This window comes from Plectrocnemia conspersa, unplaced genomic scaffold (assembly GCF_051122295.1).
Source record: "Plectrocnemia conspersa isolate PC_06_02 unplaced genomic scaffold, ASM5112229v1 ptg000013l, whole genome shotgun sequence".
NCBI classification, from domain to species: Eukaryota; Metazoa; Arthropoda; class Insecta; order Trichoptera; family Polycentropodidae; genus Plectrocnemia; species Plectrocnemia conspersa.
In genome coordinates, this window is record NW_028277177.1 from 2,440,312 (window position 1) to 2,464,179 (window position 23,868).

The 23,868-nt window shown below is 29.9% G+C and overlaps 1 protein-coding gene across 2 annotated transcripts in view; it reads left to right on the forward strand.

Annotated features, from left to right (window-relative positions):
• Positions 1 to 8,111: 8,111 nt before the first annotated feature.
• The window catches only part of LOC148226994 (A-type potassium channel modulatory protein KCNIP1), a 90,782-nt gene continuing 75,025 nt past the window's right edge, over positions 8,112 to 23,868 (forward strand). Inside the window, exon 1 of one of the 2 annotated variants that reach the window (XM_088202281.1) lies at positions 8,112 to 8,266. The gene's annotated coding sequence lies outside the window, so the exon portion shown is untranslated. Of the gene's footprint in view, positions 8,444 to 23,868 lie in introns of both variants that reach the window. The other variant, XM_088202282.1, reaches the window with a different exon arrangement.

A 23,868-nucleotide genomic window follows, 5' to 3' on the forward strand; every position in this document is an offset into this window, starting at 1 on the left:
GGTATTTTTGGTGACAATTTACACATTTAAATATATTTCCTATCTTTAACCCATTGGCTGCTCAAAATTTCATATTATTAATGATTAAATGCGCATTAAATACTAATCGATGGAAAAACATTAAATAATACATTTTATGCTATTTAAGAAGCATCCTCAAGAGGTGGAGTAATCGTGGAATGACGCAGACGAAAACCATGTTGCTCGGGCAATAAAGCCTGCAGACTATATGATAAATCAAACAACTTGATAAGCGAATTTCGTACATCTTCAACAATCTGGAAACAATGAAGTTCTAATTAGCTGTTTCTATAAGTAATCCTAGACTTTATTATATAAACATATAATTAAAACGGTAGTAGGATTCTTAATAAAAAACTATTAATTGCAAACACTGCCATAATCATATCGAATAGTATAGTAAAAAAATATTAAGTTTGACCATATTAACCAAGATCAACGTAGGAAAGACAAAATCGTGCCGACAAAAGTATGCAGACAAAATCGCGATACCACATTAAAGCATATACAAATAAAAATAATTAAATACTGTAATTATTTAAAATTTTCCAAAATTTTAAAATTAAAAAAACTAAAATGTTTGCTTAGTTTAGCGGCGCAAAACCTTTTTTAGTACTAAATTTATAAACATTTTACATTTAAACAAAATTATTAGTCGTAGAAAACTAAAATGAGATTATTTTGAGAAATAAAAATCAATCAACCCAAAATAATGTGTTTTTCTATTGTTTTGTCATCGTATTTAAAAAGCAGGTCAAATTTTGGTTTGAGTTGCTGATATTTATGACCAATTATCCGGCTGTCTATTTAGCAATATTTCGCATTTCAAACAAGAAGATGCTTTTAAACAATCTTCCTTACATTCAGGCACTTTTAAGAATACTTTGTACGCTGATCCTTATTGTGTTGTCTACAAGTACTAATAAAAATAAATAAGACTTATTTATTTATTTACTACGTCATTTAAAATATTTTTAAACACATGGGCGCTAAACCTTTCTTTTATGGAACAATTACAATTGGAAAATATCGATTTTGACAAAATGTCGTTTTTGATCAATTGCTTCTGAATGCCACCTAATTTTTTTTACCGGGGGTCAAAGTATCACTCGCTTATTTATTAAAATAAAATATATTTCTGTACTACAAATTATTAGGGATTTATTTATTTATTTACGGATTTGAAAAATGGAAATAAAAAAATCCTACTACCGGTATATCATTTTGAAATATCGGTAGTATTAAAGATTCTAGCCTCAATATCAGTACTACCAATATTGCAATCACTACTCATGACACTACACTTCGCTTCCGGCTTGGAACACACGAGAGTTCGACTGAACTTGCACTAAGCAAAGCTTTGTTGAGTTTCTAAGATCTAAGAGTTCAACCCGATCTTCAGAGCGGACTTTAAAAATCATACTTGATTTAAAAATATATATATATATATATATATATATATATATATATATATATATATATATATATATATATATATATATATATATATATATATATATATATAAATTATGAACTATAATAATAAATGTGTGACCACAAGGTTTGCACAGAACCATCTTTATTCTCGACTCACACTTGTAGTGTCTGAACCATAAATCTCACAGTTTATTCACAGCTGCTGTTGCATTAGTTCCCTGACGAAACTCCCAACGTAAAACATGTCTAACATGAAATTTCGAGACTTTCATGTAGGGGGCTAACGATTTAATCAATTTAACGTTTACACCACTCAAGTTGTACTTAAGTGATACTAAAGAAACAACGCAATTTACTCTATATACATATATATGTACATATATACTTCTACCTGTCTGATTAACATTATGTTTAAGATAATCAGGAACATACATACTTAATATTTATGTATTAAAATAATTTTGTTTGGTAGAAAAAAATAAATCTTAATATTTTTTTTGTATAAAATAACTAAATGTACCTCAATTATATTACCATGCGGGTAAAATATAAACACGTTTGTTATCAGGATGGACACAGGAGGAGTTCCAAAATATAAAAATGGTTAAAGCAAATTAGTCTTATACAACATCAACAATACACGCACTGACAGAGAGTGATATACGATTAAAATACATATTTTTCTATGCCGGATGGTCCCCGGGGAGCCCGAGAGACACGCGGGCTATCTGCGGAGAGTGAGAGATTCTGCGCAGGACCGAACCCGGTCCGCTAGCAGGCAGGGGCGTTCGGTAGAAAGTCGCGGCCCATAAACATTTATCTCATTCATAAGAAGCGACATGTTAAAGGCTTACGCTTGACGAGTGGATGTGAAAAAGTTCGACAAAGTATTAAATTAGGCGGTATTTTGTGGCATAATTACAACAGTAAAACTAGTGAATAACCCACACAATTTTCCTTCTGTCTCTCCGGTACCTTCGTCCACCTACAGTGTGTATTCAGTACGCCAAGCTTTGTGATACTACTTTTTAGCAGTGGTGCTAAATAATAAAGAACCAAGGCGGTATTTTATTTTTACTTCACCCCTTACTTTTATTTAAAAAATATATGTCCTAATATTAAAAATTCATATGTTTATGAAAATAATATTTAAAAAAATAAAAAATCAATAAATATTCGTACTTGTTGAAATTAAAGTGTTTTTAATTTCATAACAACTTTAATACTGCCTCCTCTTCAACATCTTAGATTTGCGAACGCGTGCCTGTTTTAACTGCTGATCGATGTGTTGTTAACCTATATTAAACAAAAACTTTTTTTTATTGAATCCACTGCCATGCAATTTATTTAATCACAAAATTAAGCTTCTTACCTATTATTTACATATAATTTATTTAGGGTATACCCTGTATCCGTTCCAGATGTTTGGACCACTACCTGAAAAAAAATACACTAAAGAATGCAATGAAAAAAGAACAAATGTTTAGCTCTATCCTTTTAAACAATATTTAGTTAATTGTTCACTATTGTAATTCACGCAACACCAATGGTTCTAAACATATTTTTTGATTTTATTATAATTATGATATATGAAACACTAAATATACTTATGTATGTATAATACATTACAATATTTACATATTTATATACTTAATATTTGGTTATATTTGTACATCGAATAATATTTCTCATATGAATATCTACCATATGAAGATTATCCTTTCTCAGAAGTCAAAAATTCACGTCAAAAGCCTAAATTCGTTTCAAGGGGAACGCTCGGTAATGAGCATTATCACTGTTTTTGCGGATAGATACTACGGTATCTGTCACTAAACATCAGAGGCTAAAAAATATAGATATTACCTGTCCCCTGAATTACTATCAACAAACTTAACGGGTCAGTACTATTTGACCTGTTGGTTAAGTGTTAGGATTGTGTCAGACTAGAAAGAGTCTGAATAATATGTATTAGTAACTGTAGCATAAATAATGTTTATTATTTTTAGGTAATATAATATAGGTGTATCAAATGGCAACTTTCGGTAATATAATGTACATTTTTAGACAATGAATAGGAGACCTTAAAACCCACATATAAATACATCTAAACCGAATTTCGACCAATAGGAGAGCGCAAAAAACAATTATCCCTTCACAGAAGTCAAAAATCCACCTCAAAAGCAATAAAATCGTGTCGGCGCCGTCGCAGTGGGAACGCTCGTTACCGAGCGTTCCCACTGCGATGGCGCCGACACGATTTTATTGCTTTTGATGTGAATTTTTGACTTCTGTGAAGTGATAATTGTTTTTGCGCCCTCCTATTGACCAAAATTCGATTTGAATATTCTTTGACCAATACTCTCATATTAAAGTCCGTAGTAAAATCGGTGTGAATAGCTATAATTTTTTAAAACATCACTATGAAATTCGAATTCAAACAAACTATGCGACATCTCTCTGTACTTCTTCTTCCGTTTATTTTCCCCTGAGGTATTTGGACTTTAGCTAATGAAAACTTTCATTAGGTTAGGTTTGGGTTTGAACAGAAAATGGACGTTTCGCAACTGTCAAATAGAGTTTTATAGACATTTTAGAGCAGCATATAATTTCACTAGAGACAATCAGTTAAATTATTATTTTGCTAGTAAAAATATATATCTACTGGTGAAAATATATCTGAACATCACTAGTAAAAATATAGCTTCACTGAAAAATACATATTCATTGTAACATTTAAACACCGCAAGTATGTAAATTTAAAAATTACTACATATAATTTTGCTAGCACTTGCCAGATAAATTATATTTATCTACCGGTGAATATGTACTTCGTTTTAATTTCGCTGATAATACATATATTTAAAATAATATTTTCGGGATAGATTTTTAATGGATAACCCAAGAATTTCTGGTTTAGAATCAGGAAGGGCATTTCAATTTTTTACAGGAGAGGGTGAGAGCAAAAGTAAGCCAGTCAGAGGTCGGAAAGAAATGCCCTTACCTGCCCCTCTCCCAAATAACGTTTCTGTTTAGAATCCACATCAAAAGCAATAAAACCGTATCGTTGCAATGGCAACGCTAGCGTTCATAATAATTATTTATTTATATTTACGACTCCTAATAAGTAAGAAACGAATGAAGCTCATCTGAACCAAATTTTGACAAATGGGAGAGCGCAAAAAACAGTTATACCGCCACAGAAGTCAAATATCCACAGCAAAAGCAATAAAATCGTGCTATCGCAGTAGAAACGCTAGTTACCTTGATTGATTTCGGAGCCCAGAAGTAGTGAATTCTTTTGTTTTTAATTAAAAAATATAAAATATGTTGGCCGGTAGCTAGGCGACAGTTGTTTATAAAAATAATTTTCATTTATTTTACAAGTGCGATTAAATACAAATATTCGGGTTGTAAATTAACTAGGTAGTTTTTAAGTATGAAAATAAAATATATACATAATACGTGTAAGGATTAAAAATATTTACATTGATTAAACTATATAAACAATCTTCGTAATGAAACCTTTAAATTTTTAGTTCTGTTGACGGGCTCCGAGACCAAAAAGTGAGTATTTGATTTGCAATACATCAACACTATCATTGCTTTTGAAAAATAATCTTATATAATACAATAGTTAATAACATTATATTCTTATATTATATATAATTGTCACAAGACGTTGTACGTGAGGATATGACTTTTTCATACTAACGTCATATGCACTTGTAGTGATAAAGCGTCGTAAGCAAATAATATACAAGTGGATAAGTCATAAAAATAGTATACATATTTCAGTCGTTTCATTCCGAGTGTGACTAAATAATATTAAAGAATATCCAAATTCAAGCTATTCATTTAGAGCAAACTTAGTATATTCTTTATAGAACAAAATACAGGTGATATGAGAACTGAAGTGTGTAGTAGATATTGATTAGATGTTAGGACCACAATTAAAATACTGAAATTAATCATTGACAACAAAAGGAAAAAAAATAAAGAAGCAACCGATGAATTTCTTAGAAGTGTTAATGTACATATGAGCTCATAGTTATGAAAGTGGACTAAGTCATGTTTCTTTTCTTTCGAGATGTATTAAAAAATATTTTTATGTTACGCAACACAATGTTTTCAAATTTATATAATCTGCTAGATTTATTTTGACACACAAATTTTGCACGTAGCTTATAAGGAAATATACAAATTAAAGGTTGAAATGACTTAGACCATTTTCAAAATACACTAAACGTATTAAATTTGACTTTGCAAAAAAAAAGTTTTTTTTTTTTTAAAATATTTTTTTTAATTAACATTTTTAATGATTCTCTTAGTATTTGATTATAACATATCTTTTTTTAGTCACTGGAAGTATGATTTTGGGTTTTAATTTTTTTTAAATATTCATGGTTAATTGGTGGAATATAAACAAATCTATGTATTATTTAATTTGAATATTTCTTACTGTAAATTATTTTTTATCTCACTTGTATTATATTTTTTGTGTATTTTAATGATACGCATTTTAATAATATGCAGTAGCGTAACTAGAGTTTGTGCTTGGGGCGATCTTTAACTTTGTCATCCCCCATACAATTATCTGATCTTCCTAAAAATCTGTAACTTAATGCATGTCTTAAAAATGGCATCCCTTTTGACACCCCCTTTTCCTAGCTACGCTACATACCCTTCACATATTATATGCATATAAAAAATATGCAAAACAGTTTTATATTTGATGAAATATGTTAATGGTTATTAGGCATTTCATTATTTTAGTACGTGCTTGACTTGAACAAATAATAGGGAACATCTGATCTAACTTCAATTTTTGCCAGTTCCAAAAAAACTTGCCAAATTATTTTTATTTATAGGAACGGCATTTTATGATCGGCCGGGTCATAAAAACATTTGTTTTCAAACAAGCATAGATATATATTTATATATTTTAGCGCATACATTAAAGAACCAAACTACACGGAAGGCCATTCAATCGCGAAAATGCCGCCCCCAAGTAGGAGTCACCGGAGGCAGTCCGCTCAAGCTAAAGGCAGTGGAGTAAAATAATCTTAAGGGGCGGGGCAAAAGCTGATCAGTAAGTGTTTGTTTTTTTAATATTTCCATTTCATTACGATTCATAGTATTTAATTAAATGACCAGATTTAACGGGGTTCCCGTTTAAAATCCACGTCAAAAGCAATAAAATCGTGCCGTCGCAGTGGAAACGCTTGGTTTTCTAGCGTTCATATTAAGACTTTTTATAATAAGTGAGAGCCGAATGAAGGAAGCTTAACTAAAGCAAATTATTAACAATAGGTCAAATGTCATTAATACACATTAAAAGCAATAAAATCGTATCGGTGTCGTTGCAGTGGGAACGCTCGGTAACGAGCTCGGTTGCCCTCTCCTATTGACCAAAATTCGGTTTGAATACACCTTAACCAATACTCTCACATCAGAAGTCCGTAGTAATATCGGTACGGATAGCTAGCATATTTTTTAAAAATTATATAGTATTGAAAAGCAGACTAACTATGGAGAAAATTGCGAGATACGATATCTGTCTGTAATTATTTTTTCACTTATTTTCAACTGAGAAAAATATTTTGAACCTAAACTAATGAAAGTTTTAATTTTCATAAAGTTGGGTTTGGGTTTGAACAGCAAATAGACGTTTCGCAACTGGCAAATTAAGTTTCATAGGCATTTTAGAGCAGCATATAATTTCACTAGTGAATTATATATCAGTTGAATTATATTTTTGTTCACTGACTAACCAACTTTTGCCTCCTTCCCTGATTTTTTGGGTTATCCTTCAAATAAAATCTATAAGAAATCTTTTATCTATACCCGAAAATTTTTTTTTGAATGTTATTCTAGTGAAATCATATTGAAATACATTTTCACTAGTAGATATATATATATTTTTGCCAGTAAAAATATAATTTATATGGCAGGTGCTTGTACAATTATATGATTTTAACTTTTTCATACGTAGTAAAATATTAATTTACATAGTTATCATTATTTATTTACATGTGATGTACAAATGGTACAGTGAATGTGTATTTTTCAGTGAAGTTATATTTCATATGAAGTATATATCTACTAGTGAAAATGTATTTAGACTTCACTAGTGAAAATATAACTTCAATGAAAAATACACATTCTTCTGTAATAGTTCGTAGATGAAAAGAAATATTTTACAAAAACAGATATTGAAGAATTTATTGCTTCTAAAAATACATTATTTTTCGAGTCGTGTGGATAATAATTGTATAAATAATTTATTTTTTAACTCATTTAACACGCACCTTAAAAAACGCCTATGGAACAATCTGATATATGGTTGACTTTTAGTTTATTGACAGAAATATTTCGAAAAAGACAGGGCTAGTTAATCAAAAAAAAGTTTTATTCTTCCAAGACTTTGTCCTTCATATTATCCGCTTCCCAAAAAATATGTATATCTCAATGTAAATTAAAGAAGAAAATTGTTACAGCTAACAAACCATACAATAAATATATTCCCTTTCAAATATCGAATATTTAGCCCTTATATATAATTTGTACTGATCGATCCCGGAAAATTCATCGGAAAATTCGTCACCCCCACAACTGCGCTCTGCTGTACGCGCCATGCGATGTTTAGGTGTGGCAGACCTGAGAGCGCAAGCTGGCCGGGTAGGTCAGTAGCGGAGCGGAGCCGGCCGCGGCCGCCAGTCTCCGGAACGCGTTCCCCCGAACGCATGTACTATGGCCGGCGACACGCGTTTCCACCTCCAGTCGCCGTCGACATCATAGCACGACCAACGTAACAAATCACCCCGGCGAAGAGTGCCCAGCGCGTCACCCTGCGCCGCACCCTTGCAACACCCCGTGCCGTTCGAGTTTTCCGCGACAGCGCGAGACGGTCCGTCGCCACCTCCGCGTGAATCAACTAGTGGATTAAAAATTAACACCCCCCGATTCTCGAAAAATTGCTTGTGAGGTGACTGATTTAATTTCGCCCACCTGTAATGTAGGTACCACCCGCGTTTCGTTCGTCCAATATCTTCTGATAGTTAAGAATTGCGTCGACCCCTTCTCTCTTTCTCTCTGTATAAAATATCTGGAGGAATTGAAAAAAGAATCGCTACGCGAGAGTCGCTAGAATGGATGGCATTTATAATTCACCGGTTCCAATTTCACTTTTCTCTGCTGCGAAACGACTCTGTCTAGGGTTGCTATGTGAGTTTAGAATCGCTCCAGAAAACAAAAAAAAAATCAGGAATTTAAAGACAGACATACATCTTGGTTAAATATAAAAAATAGCATATAACCTACAAATGTATATAGATAAATATATATTTTTTCACGTTTTATAACGATAATTTTTACGATTTAAATGCAAGGATTTCATATATTCTATGAGCCATTAATTTTTAACCTTAACCATTCTATATTCACAATATAAAACGTTTTATTACAATAGCATATAAATTAAATTGTTCATCAGATCTTTACTGCCACACTTTCACAAAAAACTTACTTTTTTTCGTTTAATAAATGGCAATAATTAATCATTCCCCACAGTGATGAATTTCCATAGTAATTTTATTCTATAACAGCGAGATAACGTTTCGTTTAAGTTTTTGGCAATATAATCGTTTTATTTTAAATGAAAATATAAAGGTTAAAACACACTTGATAATTGAACTATCAAATAAACGTATTAAATACATTATTTGTTAACAGATTCATTACATTGTTATTACCTCAGTATCACATGTTATCTTTGTACAAGTTCTTCTATAAAATATGTTCTGCATATTTAGTCTCATAAATATTTTATTTGTATTTATAAACTATTTTTTCTGAAGTATGTTCCTCGGATATAAGTATTGTAAAACACAATGCATTACAACGATGTGACAGTTAACACATACGAGTAGATATTGCTACAACGACAGACCAAGATCTGAAAATAAGTGATTCAGGATTGCAATCAACTATTTTAATTTTAGGTTTTAAATGGATTTTTTTATGGAATAGACAAATTATAAATTATTTTCATATTAAGAGCATAAATAGTGATCGGATTATAGCGCAAGCGAAAATTCTGAACATAGGTGATTGTTTGATTGTCAAATATATTTTACTTTCAATTCCAACTGCCTATGAATATTACTAATATAATTGCAGAATAGTTTTAAATTAAAATCGTATTAACATATGTTATATATATTATACAGACAGTATTTTTTATATATGTACATATATATATATTGATGTATTCATAAATATACATGTATTGATGGCTTAAAGTGTACATTTTCCAACTCCACTTTTGGGTGAAAATTACTTAACAATGTGATCTTGTACCTTTAATCGAAATACACATGCTCAAAAAACTGCTACCTCCACAATCTTAAGTTAAACACCAACATTTCATATCAAGAAAATTGAGCTATGTTTTTATTTTACTATTTTCAAGTTATCTATTTAGTTTTTAAATATGGAGTTATGTATAATATATTGCTCATTTATAATCAGAATTTTTGCGCAATAATCACCGAACCAATATAAAATAAACATAAGTGCGTAACGTCTCAGACTAGTAACTCTGAGGTTGCGGGTTCGAGCCCCGGCAGCGGTTCTCGAATTTTAATTTATAAAAATGCGCTATTATTAAAAATAACCGGCCCCAGCAGGAGTGACATTTATTGAAATTTATGATTTATTGTATAGCAGATCATAATTTATAATTAATAATATAAATGTCACTGATTCTTAGACTTTCAGTCTGGTGGTTACTATTTACTTCTGATTTATTTTCTCAGTTGGTACAGATTTGCCCGTTGTAAAGCATTGGGTTTACGCCTGTCAGATTACAACGGATGATTTGATAAAAAATAAAATAAAATAAATAAGCAATTAATATTTAATGAACAGATTGTACATTTATTTTTTTTTAAAAATAAGATTTTTTTTTATATTATAAGTTGCAAAAATGCTGATTTACTTAAGAACGAAAACCAAAACACATAAATGTTTGTTCAAATACCTGGCTTTCTAATAAATATCATATTGCAAAGCAATAATTTTATTAAACAGCTCTGTAAATTAATTTGCTTTTGATTCAAAATCCAAGCTATGCTTGAATAGATTGATAATGTAATACATTGAACAAGAGTTTCAATTAACCCTTTCACCGCAGATGGCTTCTATAGAAGTCATCAAGAAAATCACCAGTACTCATTGGGCCATAAACCTTTGAGCCTAATAATATGGTTATTTAGTATAATTTAAGGCTGAAAAATCACTTGAATTTATTGAATCATGATATTTTAAAAAATATAGCAGGTATAGGTGGCCCCCCCCCTTCTCACATATTAGCAAATTTCGAAATTTCGAAGACCTTATTTGTAGAAAAACAAATGTCACAAAAATATTTTTTTAGAGAAGAAAGTAAAAACTAATTTTCTTCTTTGATTACTGGGAAATACTTTATTTAATACATTTTAAATATTAAAACATAATAAATTTATATTTGAAATAAAATAAAATACACAAAAATAGATTAAAAAAAAAATATGTTTTTTTGAGCATTTCTTACATTGGCTAATTTTTCAATAAAACTTTATTTTTTTTAATATATTTATTTAGATTTTGCACTTAAAATAGGAAAAAAATATTATAAAATAATAAAATAGCAATGTTATAAATGTATAGCATTTATCTTTATCACTCGATACAGCTTCACTAGTGATTTCAATTTATTTCATTGTCTTATTGTCTGATGGTAAATTTTCATAAAAAAATGAATTGGCAGAATTTTGCAGGTATTTTGTTAAGCTTAAAAAATTTTTTTTTGCGCTTCCATAGGAATAGCTTTATCATATGCTCACGAAAAGTTTATTGTGTCTGTAAGATCAATATCTTTAGTAATTTTAAATCGTTCCCAAGACCCAGAAAAGTTATATCCACCATTTTAATGAATGATCAATTTTGTACCTCCGGATTTGTCTAAGTTTGTAATGTGGACATATGGTTTTTGAGCATTTTTCATTAAATATAAATGTGGTATATCCGGTTTTTCCAAAAATAGTGATATTTTTCCCTTAATTTTTTTATGAAAATCGTGGTTATGCGATTTTTTTCATTAAAGAAACTTTTAGAGAATGCTCAGCAATATCCATTTCGACAATAAAATAAATTTCGATTAAGGTGGACATTGGCACTTTTTATTATAAAGTTAATTTTTTTCTAAAATTATTATATATATTTTTTATAAATATTGTAGGACGTTTTGTATTTCGGACATGTATTTTTCTCGAGTAAAATGATTTTCTTTGTAAATATCACTAATGTTTGGATATCTGTCAAAATGTTTATCTTTGAGATTTTGGATCATAGGAAAAGCTTCACTTTTAAAACCAGAAATTCTATTAATGAAATCAACGACGGTGCTGTTTTAACATTTTAAATTTAAATTAAAAAAACTTAGTTTTCCTGTAAAATTAGTCAATAATGCCAAGTCATACAGACAATTTTAGTGCTGCAAATTGTGATGATTATCTTCTCTTTTTTCATGAAAATTAATGATTTCGCACAACATATCTTGAAATCTTTGTAAAAATTTATTTCTGCTTTACCATCTCACATCTGTATGTAAAATCAAGTCTGTAGTTTTTTTTTATTTTGAACTGCATTTAAAAAAGACACAGTTAAAAAGATTTTCCTTTAATTAATTTATTAATTTAAATTTAAATATGTAGTGCTACGTCACGTGGTCTCTTAAATCGTATCTAAGATTGGGTTGAACTCACGAGATTTATATGATTGCCTAGCTAGATGTGAAAGCTGTGGTTTTCTCGGGCTTTTAAGGCTCGCTTAGTGCGAGTTTGTCTAAACTTTTGTTTATTTCAAGTCAGAAGCAAAGTGTTAGTTCTAGATGAAGTTTCTTAAAGTGATTCAATACGGACGTGATCTGTTTTATATATTGTTTAGAATTGAGGAAAATGCAAAGTCTCTTTTATTCCTCGATCATCTGACCAGTAACGATAATTCGGGGCGGAACCAGACTTTTTGTAGTTGTCTATTAAAGAGCGTGTTTCGCTGTATCTATTAAAGGGCTATTCGAAAACAGTAAAATTTGCCAATCAATATTGAGTGTATAATTCAGGCTTTTGTACCTGTTTTATTCATTTGTCTCGGTTTTCATGCGTAACACAGAAAATAAAAAAATGTTTTTAATGAGATCAAAGGAGCAAATAAATTAATTTATTGGATGGGATTTTACGTGACTAATTTCGTCACAAAGATCACGGGTCGTCTTGATATAGTTAATATATAAATCCAGCGTTGATTCTAGAATACTGCATACAATATTTTATAATATAGATACATATATTTGGCATTATGGATTATTATAATTTGTGTTGTTTTTATTATAAGTGAATATAAATATCAGTTTTTTATATGTCATGCCGCGCAGTAAAAAAATATTATTTAGTTAAAGTACTGTATTGAATAATTTTGACGCACTTGGAAAATTGCATGTCGCATAGAAACATTCGTTCTTATTAATTAGTGATCAATTTACGATATAAATTTAGTCAACAGATATCTCTGACAGCATGGATTATTCTCATAATGTAATGCGATTCAAATTATATGCCTCTTGCGTAAAAAGCGAAAGCGTCTCTATTTTAAAGCGTGAAAAGTTGGTAGCCCTGCTTTCTCATTGAATATGTAGCACAACGACGTTTATTTATTTATCTCATGTATCATAACTTAAATCTTGTAAAGAGGAATACGAAAGAAGCACCCCACACCACTTCTGTCATAGGGGGATTATCAATTGGCATCATTTGTAAGCTTCTTCGAGTGTTCAACGTTTATGCAAAGCATATTTCATGCCAAAGTGTGTTTTTTTTCTTTTGTGAGCTTCGTTTCCGAATTACGGCGTTTTCCCTATTCAAATTTCCTCTCCGTTATTGTAAAATTCATGAAAGGAAAAAAGTGTAGGCTCCGCTCAGACCAAAGATGCACAATTGCGGCTATAATCCACTCGCGGTTAAAAATCAAATAAAAACAAACCACGTTATGATAATAAAACGCAATAATTTTGCCCTCTGGCAATATTTTTGCATTAAGCGCAACGCGAGATTGTCAACGCTGAAACGATTTATGACCGTCCGTTATTCTAGCTCCTTTGAAAACGAATTGAATGAAACGCTTGCAATATTGGTCTGAAAAAATCATACATCAAAGCGAATTTATTACCCCTTGCCGTTTTTTCGTTATGAAAACGAACGGCCATTACGAAACATAACCTCGAAATACCCGTTCCAAATTATTTTGTCACTCGGCGTTCGCGTTCCGCAACAAAGCAATTCTGTGACAGATTTTGATGTACATTTTGAATAATTTTCGGCGAGAGTGTTCATCTATTTATTTTTCATACGTCAGGGAATATTTTCCCGATAGGATAGATTTCGACGCCATTTAATAGCGAGCAAAATTTTCGCTTTATTTTGTGTATAATTATTACAATTTGGGCGAACGCCCATCTAACTGACGCTCATGTGTGAGCTTTTGGCCAATATTCCTAGCATATGTGCGAATTTTCTCAATTAAAATATTCTCGGTAGTCGAGTTCGATTAATGTAAAATTTTGACATGTTTGGCCGTAAGCGACGATAACACGTCCATCAATTTGTATAAAATAAAAATGGGGAAAGGGTATCATAAATACCGTAGTTCGCGTAAAATGATAAATATAGCTTCACGCGCATCAGCTGACTCGGTAAATTGTATCGCATAGTGAAACAAATTTAAATAGTCTTAGAATGTTTTGAAATATATGTATGGATTTATTAATGTAAATTACCAATTATAATATAATAATCTTAGTTGACTATTATATTTTATATATTAAAAAGTTGCAACGTTGTAAGAACTAATTATACTTACTTGCATAATTTACATTTATTAAAACTTATAATTTATTAAAACTATCAAAATATGTATAATACTTGAATGAAATATAATTCAATAATACTTGAATGCAAAAAACTCCAAATTTATCGAAACATATTTTTATTTCACTATTTATTTACGTAATTCTGCAATTGTTATTATTTGCGTAATTTTCCATTTTTTACGAAATTGTTACTATGTACGTAATTTATTAAAATTAAAAATGATACATATAGTTCTCAAAAAAATAGATGCTGTAAGAAAATTATTTCTGAAATATCGATCAACTTAATTTACCCGATGTATTGTTTATTTATTTGTTTTTGTTGTGTTTGAACATACATGACTTAGTTGCATTTGAACACATCGCTCTTTGTGTTATATTCGTACAAAGCAACAGATTTTCACGCTTAACTAAGCGCTTATGCAAAATCCAATGAGAACCGAAACGGAAAATTGTTAAAATCAGTGATTATCGCCATGGGTATAGGGCGATCTACCTCGTTTTTACTAACCGCCAATACCGTTTACCCTGTCCGTTAACTATTCATTGTTGTGTTGCATGACGAGTAAAAAAAATCATACACACACGTAGAGAGAGTAACCGAGCTTTGTGTTGAATTATTGACATGCTCGTTCGGTGCATTCGAAACGGTGCATTAGCGCCGACATGTGTATTTTCCACTGGAAAAACTGAAATGTCGTGCATAATTGAGGGGGCGGCCGTGTTTCCCGTCGCTCGATTGTCATCGACACGTGATTGCGACATCCATGCACGCAAATTGCATTTTTTTAGACCTTCGAAAGGGTTAGCGCCAGGGAGGCGCTAACTGAAATTAGGTCAGTGCTAATTTGGGACGCACTTTAATTACGTATTTTTAACCGAGGATAATTATTTTGAGCTTTCTTCTCATCTTTGCACAAATTGTTAATTTAACATCTCAAATGCTGTTACGCGTAAAAATAAAATTTATATTAACCGCTACACGCACAAATCTATCGTCGTCGAAAACTGTTATTTATAAGAATACTTATAAATAACAGAAGGGCTTGACGTAATAGAGATGTTGAATGTTTAGGCAATCGTTGCAATTGAAATTTGTACTCACTATTATAATAATTTTATTATATTTTTTTGTATGAGCATTCGTTTAATGTAAGAAGCGAGGTGGGGGTGAAGGGTTACAATATTTAATTAAATTGTCTAGAAATAAAGGTAAAAGAAAAACAAAAAATGTTTAATTTTATAAAAGTTAAGGTACACACTATTTAAAAAAAATATTCCTTATAGTCCACATTGTCAAATGTTTTTATGGCCAATATTGGTTCTTAAAATTATTAACACGACAATTTAATCACCTAATGCTCTGTTTTTATAAATAATATTGAGAACGTCTTTGAGCTTTGGTTCGCTGTTAATGTATTAAGTATACATTTTTTAATTTCTGGTTTACCGACGATAAAGATCGACGCCTAATTCCGAAACACATGCACGCGAATCGCATTGTTTAGGTCGTCGAAAGGGAGAATAAAAAACGGATGCTAAGAAAGTGCTAACCGAAAATAGGTCGGCGCTATTTCGGGACACGCATTAATTGCGTATTTTTAGCCGACGCGTCCGAAAACGTGTGCGTGTTTGAAGCGCGTTACTGACCTTTCGTTCCGATTAGTTTATGCGTTACAGGCAATCGGGTCGACATTATCTGGACGGCTTGTAAAGAGAAGTTATTTTATGCCACGTGGATATGCTTTTATTTTATTCAATGGAATTTGTGGCTGTAAACAACGATTTCTATTTCCGCGGGCGCGAAAAGTACACACACAAGAGGCGAGAGCAAATATTTACCCGATGAAAATTACCCGCCAATGTATAGGGCCGGGGAAAAACAATATCCCCTTTTGATAGATTTTTCATTATATAAACAAATAAATTGTATAACATTTATGATATATTTAATATGAAGTGGCTAGAGTTAAGTGAACTAATTAATTCACTACACTTTACTTTTTATAGAGTGCACCTGGTGTCCGTGGAGCAAAAAATAAAAATATAGAACGAAACCTTGTTTAATATTATCCATTTCCTCTCTGCAAAATTCGCTGTCAGTTTGGTAAATTTAAGGGTCGCAATTCCACTTTCCCCGGGCGCGGGCGTAGTCCCCTGTTCAGGATGAAAAATTTAAAAGCATGTACACGTATAAGACAATAGGAAATAGTCGAATCGAAGAGCCTCGTTCGTTCTAGTTTATTTTTGCCGATATAAAACTGCGGTTTCTTCCCAGAATTGCGGAACAGTAAAAACTGTTACATAATAAACGAGCAAAAAAACAACAACTTAAATACATTATATTACCCCATTTATTTTTAATATGCCCACATTTTAAACCGCCAATAAAAAATGTAAACGTAATTAAGAATATTAATGGAGGCACAGTTTATTATAGTGGTTCGTGTTTCTTGTAGTATTTTTTTAATGCATTTATTTATTTAATTTTTATGACATAAGTGTCAACTGAAGCATTTTATGCAGATTTATAGTTTTCTGCAATTTCTGCAAGAACAGCCGCGTCGTACGCATTACAAATGTTATTTATTATCTCTCGAGTACAAATTGAATAGCCTCCGCAACAACAAGCTTCCTATTCTTACTCTTCAGTGGACTTACATTTTATTATTAATAAATTAGCAGTACACAACAATTTTACATTTAAAATAATTTTCAGAATTTTTTGAAATCCTTAGAAGTGTTAGCACTTAATAGAGGGAAACCTTATTATATATATTCAATATTTAGACTACCGGATACCGATATCAAACAAGGGGAGGTAACACTTTCAAAGCTTTGAGACAAGTTTGGTTTATGAAGGATTAGATATTCTCATACCCCTTCGAGATTCCAGACAGTTCACTGCTGTATGACCGTGCAAAGCATTATATGTCCTTAACCAAAAACGGAGCGGGGGGGTGCTTCTCGAATAAAAGTATGCTTAAGTGCGAGGAGGATGCTTAAGCGCGTACTTGTACGCGAAATCTATCCGCATTGATTAAGTATTGAAAAAAAATAGTGAATTTTGCACTCAATTTTTGGTTATTAAGTCGATGATATTAAATATTCTAATACAATATTTAATATTACTCTATCAATTTACATATAAATCGAGTATTTGTACAGATAATTTTGCCACTAAAATATATTGTTTCTGCACATCACTATTGTAATGATGATCTTCTCGCGCGCGATTCAAATATTTATACGTCTTGAATTTAGCTAATATTTATGGTGCAGATGTTTATATACATATAAAATATACACGCAGCTTCAAATGTCGAACGATAACTCTAATATCTGTCGAAATCGCGCTACTATTTTTGTGCTCCCGTCACTCGGCGCCGAGACGAGACGAGCGTGAACTTCTCGTTAGATAAGACATTTAACCACAAAGCCCGTATCTTCACCGGGATAACTGTAAAACGTTTTCCTTTCGGGGACTCCAATAACACTCATAATCCTCCGGTTAAATTGCGAGATTCGCCTGCAGAACTACCGCGAATGGTTAATCGCCGGGACGCCGACGGAATTTCGCGACTCTTCTCGCGAAAAACATGAGTTTTATGATGTACGCCACGTTCATGCTCCAGAGGGCAAAACTTACGTAATTGTGTGTACTCCGGGTGGGACCAGTGTCACAAAAACGGACCTGTAAAACTCGAAAGTTTATAGGGACGTTTTCAGCGAGTGATGTTTTACAGTTTTTTTTATGGCGATGTTTGTAGAAAACGTGCGATTTTATTTAATACAAAAAAAGCAAATGTACACCGTATGTCTGTCTTATACCTTCTTAGAACAATCCACATTAAAATAACTTTTTAAGTATCTAACGTAGCAAAGAAAAATAATACAGAAAGGAGGATTGCCTCTTTCACGATAGGACACGCCAAACTGTCCGAAGAACTAAAACCACTTTCAAACGAACCAAAATTCGATTAACTTTGTACGGGCAGCGTAATACCTCTATGAGAAGCAAAAGTCTTCTGTTTCATCAAAATACATAATGTGGTACAAAAAATGAGAGTAATGCTCGATAAAATGAACGTTTTATGCATTTTTTTTAAATATAAAACACAATTAATTGCGACTATAAATTGAATTCATTTGAAATATATCGTAAAAATGCGTGAAATGTTAAAAAATAAACTATGATGATCGGCGTAAATAATTTTTCAATGTTATTTTACAGTAAGAAAAATAATGACATGTAAAATATATAGACTGACATATGTATATACATTTTTTCTAGTTATGTATTAAACAGCAAAATGCTAAAATTCCAGCCATTTATATGTCAGCGTGATTTATAACGGAAATAATTCAAAAATATATTTTGTAACCAGATTTAATTATGACCATCACTAGCAAATTCCGATGAAATTTGTCATAAGATTACCTTATTCGACCATAAGCTCTGTAATTATTTTTATAAAAACACTACAATGCGACAATTTTTCGCTTTTTCCACAAATATGATATTATATAATAACCTAACTCCATCCCTTATAAATTGGTTATTCTTTCTCCAGACGATAAAACAAAAATATGTTTATGATAAAGCATTACAGTAATAATAACCATTTAAAGCCCACCGTTGTATTTTAAAACACAAATTTTCAGTAACAAATAAAATTATAGATTTGAAGTAGAAAAAGTTTATTGTAAAAATTGCTACCAATTTTATAGTGATGTGTATATTATAGTATACTGGTAGATATACTTTAACCGCATAAGGACATTTAAAATTTTTTATTGAATATTTTATTTACATAAAAAAAGAGGGGGAAAAAAATAACGATTTTTTGGCCACTCAGTGGTCGTTTTTTAATATTTGGATTTCATTAAGATACATATTATTTCATTAAATGACATGCATTATAATGCCAAAATTCAAAGAGGTGGTGGCAAATGCCCTCACCTGACCTTTCCCTCCCCGCCCAATGACGTCCCTGAGTACGTTTACAGCTAGGGTTACCATACGTCTCTTACATATAGGGCTGTCGTTAGTTTTTGTCCCGTTTTCTCCATAAATTCTGCGTGAGACAGCTGGCGCGTAGTAAATAAATAAAACTATTTACTTTTTAATTTAATTTATTTACTTTTTATTATTACTTTTTTAGGTAACCTCATTTATAAACCTGTAATAAAATATATCAAAGAAGAAGTGTAATTTTAGAGATGAATATACCAAAAATTGGACACTTATAAAAAAGGCTCAAAAATAATTATAAGTTTTCTTTGTACACAAGAATTGTACTTTCTATAAAAATATTTATTTGACGATATTAATAAGATATGCATTAGGGCTCTTAATTATTTATCATGGCTTCTGGAATAGATTAACCAGGTCGTAGCACAAAAAAATATATTTTTGCTATTGCTATTTTCGGGTTGTGATTGAATAGTATACATTAGACGTCGGCGGTCGTGTCTTTACTTTCTTTTAATAACTGTCAGGGTCTGGTTTACTAATGCTTCATATTTAATTATCTTATCTATGTTCGTTGCTTAACGCTTTTTAATGTACATCATCGTGCGTATTTCTTCATTTTATCATGCAATTATAGCGCCAAGTGCTTTCAGCGGTTTAGTGACGGGTTATATTATTTAATTGTATCCAAAAATACACTAATGGCCTATATCTCATATTTTATTATTTATTTATTTTTATTTTATTAATTTATTTAGCTTAATAGCTAATCTTTACATCTAACAAATTTAGTAAACATATATAAAAATATATAAAAAATACATAACAGAAAGAAAAAATATACAATAATAAAGACTTAATATTATAATATTTTATTTCTATATGTACGAAGGTGTTTTTTTATTCCATTTATAAAACCCGTTATATTTTTGCTGTTTCGGATTTCTCTTGGAAGACTATTATATAAATTAAAACCTCCGTACATAATTCCCCTAGCCGTACTCGTTTTCTTATACTTAATTATTTTTAAATTTTCTCTATTTCTAGTATTATATTTATGTACATCTTTATTTCTTATTAAATACTTATTAAAATAGTGTGGTAACATATTATTTTCTAACTTATATATAAATACTAAAACATTCATACTCAATATTTCTTGAACATTCAACCATTCTAATCTATCAATCATACTTTTACAATTAGTTAATCTATTTTTATTTAAGATTACTCTCATTGCCCTATTTTGTAATTTTTGCAACATTTGTTTATCTAATTTATTCAACATATTTAATAGTGTTGCACAATAATTAAAATGGGGCAATATTATACTATTGTAAATTAATTTTTTTGTATTTATACTTAATATATTTCTTAATCTAGATAATAAACCTATTTTTCTACTAATTTTTTTTAATATGTAATTACAATGTTCTTTAAAGTTTAATTTTGTATCAACAATTACTCCTAAATATTTTATATTATCCACTATTTCTATATTAGAGTTATTTATTACTATTTTGGTACTATCATCTAACACATTTTTATAATTAATAAACATACATTTAGTTTTATTCTCATTTAATTTAAGTACATTATTCTTTAACCATATCTCTAACACACCTAATTCATCATTCAAATTACTCACAACTTCTTCAATGTTATCACCCATGCAATAGATCAATGTGTCATCCGCAAATAGATGAACTTTACATTTTCTTACGTTATTAACTATATCATTTATATATAAAACAAACAACAATGGTCCCAATTTAGACCCTTGTGGTACTCCATAATACACTAACCTCTCTTCAGAACATACATTATTTATCTTAACTTTTTGTTTTCTTTTATATAAGTAATTATTAAACCATCTCAAAACTATATCACTTATACCTATACTCTCCAATTTCTTCAACATTATTTCTCTGTCTATTGTTTCGAAGGCTCTCTTGAAATCCAAGAAAACTGCTCCAATGATTTTGTTTGTATCCTTAGCCAACAGCCAATCATTTATCACTACTTGTAATGCAGTTTCAGTGGAATGCTTTTCTCTGAATCCCGATTGTTGTTCACATATTATGTTTTGAGAAGTAATAAATTCCTTTAATTGTTTGATTACTACTTCTTCTATTATTTTTTCTATACACGGTAGCATGTTGATTGGTCTCATTTCTTCAACTTTTTTTACTATTTTTTATTTTAGGTATAGGTACAATAGTAGCAATCTTTAAATTTTCAGGCATTTCTCCTAATGAGAGTGCTTTATTTATTAAATAATTTAATTTAGTTCCTATTATTTCCCATGTTTCTTTAATTATATTTATATCTAGTTCATCAGTACTAGTTCCTTTTTTAAATTTACATATTATGTTATGAATTTCATCTAATGATACTGATTTAAATTTACTAAATTTTACAATTAATGTTTTATTATTATATTGTACTAAATTACTAATCCTTGGTATTGAATTTACAATTTCTTCTATGCTCTCAATGTAATATGTATTCATCTTTTCTGCCATTATATAAGGATCTTGATATATATTTCCATTAATTTCCATTTTTATTATGTCGTTTTTCTGAGTTGGATTAATTAATTGTTTTATTGATTTCCACATCTTATTTGGATCATTTTGTATTTCATCTATCAATTTTTCATACCATTTCTTTTTAGCCATTCTTAATACTTTGACTGCCATATTTCTACATTGTGTGTATGTTTTCCATTTTTCATTAAAGACTTTATATTCTATTTGTTCTGTTTTTAATATTTGAAAAATTTTGTATGACTCATCTCTTTTCTTTATAGCATTTTTAACATCATCATTAAACCACGGTTTTGGGTTGTAACGATATTCCTTTTTAAAATTATATTGACTTTTTGTTTTACAATCTACTATATTCTTATAAATTTTGTTCCATATCCTATTAACATCCATATTATCTACATTCCAGTCACATTTTTGTAATTCTAATCTTAATTTATTAAAATTAATTTTTTTAATTATATCAATTTTTTTTGTTTTTTTAAACTTAAGTTCATTATGTTTTTCTATATAAATATATACAATTGAATGGTCAGTTATTCTTGGAGTTGATTTTACTTCACAATAAATTTTTTTTTTGTTGTTGGTAAATACTAAATCTATTAATGTGCTCGATCTATTATTAGTCCTTGTATTTTCTTTGACACATTGTCTTAAACCAAATATATTTGATATTTTTTCTAATTTTGCTGTGTAAAAATCTTCACATTTGTTCCAATTAAAATTCCAATCTCCAATTAAAACAGTATCCAAAATTTGATCAAAAAACCCCATTCTGCAATATTATTTATAAATTCTATGAATATATTCGGATTACTATTTGGAGATCTGTATGCTATACATAATATTATGGGAATTTTTTCAATAAAAATCTTAACTGTGATAGACCAGTATGTCTTATCTTGATTATTTTTAAATATAGTATTGAATTTTATATCATTTCTAATATACAGTATAACACCTCCTGTATGTCTGGAATTAGAATCACATCTAATTATATTATAATTGCCAATATTTAGTTCAAATTCTTCAATGTCATTTGTGATATGGGTTTCAGTTAACCCTAAAAATATTGGATATTCCTTTTCAGTAATTAATTCTATTTCCTCTTTATGTTTTAAATAACCTTGTGCATTGATTAATATCCCAGTTACTGATTCTTGTTTCCCATATGAACTTGATTTTTTTAATTGCTATACTATATTATATTGTATTTTATTATAGTAATTTTGCTCGTATCTTTTATAAATTGAACAATTTCTATCCATGGAGTTGTGTTCCACATTCAAATTAAGATTTAGTAATTTATTTGCTCTACAGCAATTCACACAGTTTTCTTTTTTGTTGCATTGATTTATTAAATGTTCTTCCGAACCACATTTTATACAATTTTTTTTATTTTTACATTCACTGGCTTTGTGATTATAACCATAACAGTTATAACAACGGTATATGAATATGTCTTCATATACTTTACACCTATCCCATTCAATATTTAATTTGCCTACATCCATTATATTTTTAAATGTCGTAACATCTACTTCAATAATAGCATCATACTTATTAAATTTGTTTTTTTTTAATATGTTTTACTTCTAAATAACATTTGTTTTCTTCTACACATGTGTTTTGTTTCATTATACACTTTTTTAGTTGATCATATTTTAATTCTTCAGAAATTCCAATTATTTTTATTTTTGGTTTCTTTAAATTTCCTACTTTTATATTATATTTATCTCCTAGTTTTTTTTTTTATACCATTAAGAGTTTCAATATTGCCTTATCAGTTCAAGTGGAAGTTGTGCAACAGCTTTTAGAGTGTTAATTTTAACGTAATTATATTCGTATTACTATTGACAAATTTATACTCATAAAAATATCAATTTTATTTTAAAATTTTTGAAATTCATAATTTTAACATA